The sequence below is a fragment of the Aethalodelphis obliquidens genome, unplaced genomic scaffold (assembly GCF_003676395.1).
Source record: "Aethalodelphis obliquidens isolate GAN/ISIS:26980383/991018 unplaced genomic scaffold, ASM367639v1 scaffold10, whole genome shotgun sequence".
In the NCBI taxonomy this organism is placed as follows: Eukaryota; Metazoa; Chordata; class Mammalia; order Artiodactyla; family Delphinidae; genus Aethalodelphis; species Aethalodelphis obliquidens.
The window spans coordinates 24744273-24748423 of record NW_020837954.1 but is presented as its reverse complement, the minus strand read 5'-3'; positions in this window follow the sequence as shown (position 1 = coordinate 24748423).

Below are 4151 nucleotides of genomic sequence, written 5' to 3'. Positions count from 1 at the left end.
CACACACACACACACACACACACACACACACACACACACACACACACACACACACACACAGGAAGGGAGGGAGAGAAAGAGAAAGAGGAAGACAGAGAGAGAACTCTCCTGTGTCTTTTTTCCCCCCTGAGTGGCTTGCGGGATCTTAGTTCCCCAACCAGGGATTGAACCCAAGTCATGGCAGTGAAAGCACTGAGTCCTAACCACTGTACCGCCAGGGAATTCCCTCCAGTGTCTTTTCCTATAAGGGCACTAATTTCATTGGACCAGAGCCCCACCCTTATGTCCTCATCTAACCCTAATTACCTCGCAAAAGTCCCATCTCCAAATACCATCACATTAGAAGTTAGGGCCTCAACATATGAATTTTGGGGAAACACAAACATTCAGTCCATAACAGCAACTAAACAGGCATTGACTCATGTAGTAGGAGGCTTGCACATCCTGCTTGTGCATTAGGGCCAGTGACTTCCTGGTTAATCAGTGCCTAGGCTATGCCCCTGAGGTGCTCCAAAAAGACCTCCTGATTGAATGCATGCTAGATTCTATTATAGGATGGCTCCAAGCCTTTCCATTGTCCATCTCGAACTCAAGAGGAGCAGGAGTCAGATTTTTCAATAAATAAAATTGGGGAAAATAGCAAGCAGCAACTTTCTGCTATTTTAAAACAAAGGACTTCTTATACCTTTTCTCAAGTCCTCCTGTTCCCATCCTGCTCTCTTCCCAGGTGAAGAGAGAGCGACTGAACAGAAACAGAGAAAGGGAATCATTCTTTTATTTTTTTTTCCCCTTGAGATAAGTAGTTGCCAGGACCTTCCCTATGTCCACCATGAGGAATCAGAGAAGGTGGGAGAGGCAACAGCAAGTGTAGGGCTGGGAAGGGAACTCAAGTCCATCAGTCAGCTCAGAGCCATACACATCTTTTCACTTACTTTGCCTCCCTGGAGGTCCCCTCTGTGCAAATGCGTGGTTTAAAGGCATGTATCAATTACCCTAAGAAATGTGCAAGCCCTGTGAACCAGGCAATTCCTTCAAAGTGTGATATGAAGAAAGCAAAGAGAGGATAACAGGTTTGACCTACTTTGGATAGGAGGAGCAGGGCAGGATGATCTGAGGAGGTGGTCTGTGAGCTGAGACCTGAAGGATGAGAAAGAATCATCCATGGGGACTTCCCTGGTGGCACAGTGGTTAAGAATCTGCCTGCCAATGCAGGGGACACGAGTTCGATCCCTGGTCTGGGAAGATCCCACATGCTGCAGAGCAACTAAGCCTGTGCGCCACAACTACTGAGCCTGCTCTCTAGAGCCCACGAGCCACAACTACTGAAGCCCGCACGCCTAGAGGCCATGCTCCGCAACAAGAGAAGCCACTGCAATGAGAAGCCCACGCACTGCAGCGAAGAGTAGCCCCCGCTCGCCACAGCTAGAGAAAGCCTGTGCGCAGCAACAAAGACCCAAGGCAGCCAAAAATAAATAAATTAATTAAAAACAAAAAAGAATCATCCATGGAAAGGGCGGTCTGGGCAGCAGCCCAGAGAATCTCAGAGGCAGAGCTGGCTATGGAATTTGCTAAGCCCAGTGCAGGGGAAAATGCAGGCCCCCAGCCGGGGGGGGGGGGGTCAGTCAATCTCCCCTCCCTGGGGGCGCCCCTCCCCAACCCACAGCAGATGGGAGATCCCAGAGAAGCACAACCTCTGTCCCAGGACATGCTTGATACCTGGATCCAGACAGGGAGAGAGACCCCTGTTATCACCCGTTAAGTGTGCTGTGGGACTGCCAGCCTGGGTGGAGATGACATCACATCAGCTGCCTGTCTCCAACCCTCCCTGCCACACTGCCCCGCAGTGAAGGGCGACAGCAGAATGTGTGCCTCGCCTGCCAGTGCACCTGATCACTGCTCCTGGCAGAGGGAGGCAGTGGCCACAGGGAGGAAGGGGAGGCCAGGTGGGACCAGGGATCCAGGGAGCAGGGTGGAGGCAGGAGGTAGGACCAGAGGAGAGCTGAGACTCTAAGCCCTGTTCAAAGGGTACGCTCCGTTGTCCCATCAGACTTCACTTGTAAAACACAAATTCAAAGATTATTACTGGGAGTTCCCTGGTGGCCTAGTGGTTAGGATTCCAGGCTTTCGCTGCTGTGCTTGGGTTCAGTCCCTGGTCAGGGAACCGAGATCCTGCAGGCCGTGCGACACAACCAAAAAAACAAAAGAGACTAAGAATTTCAAGATGGCGACCACAGGGCTGCACTGGTCTCAGACCCTTGAAGCCAGCCCTGCTCAAAACTGACCGGCAGCCAGCATGACCCATCCCAGCAAGCAGTGGGAAGCAGATGAGGGGCAGGGGCCACATAATGCCAGGATCTGTGGGTCATTGTAAAGACTTTGGAATTTGGTCTTTGACCAGTGAGAAACCACCAGAGGGTCCCAAGCAGGTGAGTGACATTTTAAGGTCACACTGGCTGTGGTGTGAAGAGTGGGTTGTGAAGAGTGGAAGTGTGGCTGACCCGTCCAGGCAAGATATGATGGGGACTGAACGCTGGCAGAGGCCGTGGAAATGGAGAGAAGTGGATGGATGGGAGACGTTTTTTGGACATAGGGTCAAAGAAATGGGAGACAAAGACATCAAGGAAACGAGAGTCCAGGGAGTGAAAAGGTTCAACCAAGCAGCCGTCAAAGCCACAGAGAAGGAAGACACATACTGTAGCGGGGAGGAAGACCGCAAAAGCCAGTGCCGGGTCCGTCGGAGACCTGCCTCTAACCCTGGGTCTCAGGAACCTCAGTTTTGCAAATGGTACTTGGTTGCGTTGTTCTTGTATCTGGCTGAGCCAGGTAGAATGAAGCGAGGTCTTCTCTGTCCTCCTAGCATGATGGACCTCTCCAACCCAATCTTTTCCAGCAGACACTAGCCCAGAGGCCTCGGCTTGTCAGCTTGCAGGACGTCTTGCCTGGGGAAGCCAGCAAAGGCTGAGGGTGCCTGCCCTTCCCTCCCATGCCCAGCATGATGGCCTTGCCTCCTAAAACCCATGTACAAGAATGGGAACAAAGGTGAGCCCACAGGAGGGCCAGGGATGAAAGGAGAAACGGTAGTTCTATCTGTGAAATCAACCTGAGCCTTGGTTATCTTGAATGTAAAGAGTGGCCTTCCCACCTGACCAACCCCTGCCCTGTCTCTGTGGCTCTGAGGACCTGCAGGAAGGCAGGACCAGGCTGTTCTCCTAAGCAGAGGCTACGGCTGGGTTGCTACTTTCATTCAAATATCAGTGACTAAGAAACCTCAAGGTCTCCTTTTTGTAAACTGCTTAGAGATGTCGGAAAACGAGGGAAGAGGCACAGAGGAGAAGTGGGTGTGGGAAGACAGGAGGATTAGGGAGGACGAGAGAAAGGAGAGGCTTGCCAAGCTGAGCACCTGGTGAGCTTGACGCCCACCCGCCAGGCTCCGGGCAGGCTGTCAGCTTCGGAGAAGCGGCCTCGGGAAGCCCTGAGGAGAGCGTGCTCACAGGCTTTGCTGGTGCTGATGCAGTTCTGGCTTGGCCTAACCATCGGTCCTTCTTTAATCCTTATTAAAAGCCATCATTTTCTCCCTCCCTGGTGGCCAGTTTAGTGGTAAGAAATTCAACTAAAAGTAAGGCCTTAAACCTATTAATTTGGAATGGCCCAAAAGAAGGGGAGCCTGCCCAAAACAGAAAACGCCAAAGGAAACTCTCTCCTTCACATTACTGAGCGGTTCTTCTTGTCCCCCAGCATTTGCATGGAGCGCTGTCTGGGTCCAAGGCTGTGCTCAGAGAGCTCAGGACGGTCCTTTAACTGAGAATAAACAGCAAGGTGAGATTCAGCTTTTCTCAGCATACCTGCAGGAAGTGAATAAGAACTCCCAGGAAAAATAAGTTTGGGAAGCATTGGGTTCAAAGAAGTCAAGTGGGTTTTTATATTATATTTCTTAATATAAGAAAGAAATATAGTTAAGAGCCTTAAATGTACGCATGTGCAATGTGGCTCTCCAAGAAGGGTTTGAAAGAACCTGTTGATTTCCTTCTCAATACACTTCCCCGCCCAGTCCCAGGGAGGAATGCTGGTTGGTCTGAGCCATTCCCCTGGATGGTGTTTGTTTTATTAAACATGAGCATGTGATGCAGCCCTGACCACAGGTGGTAAGGCTT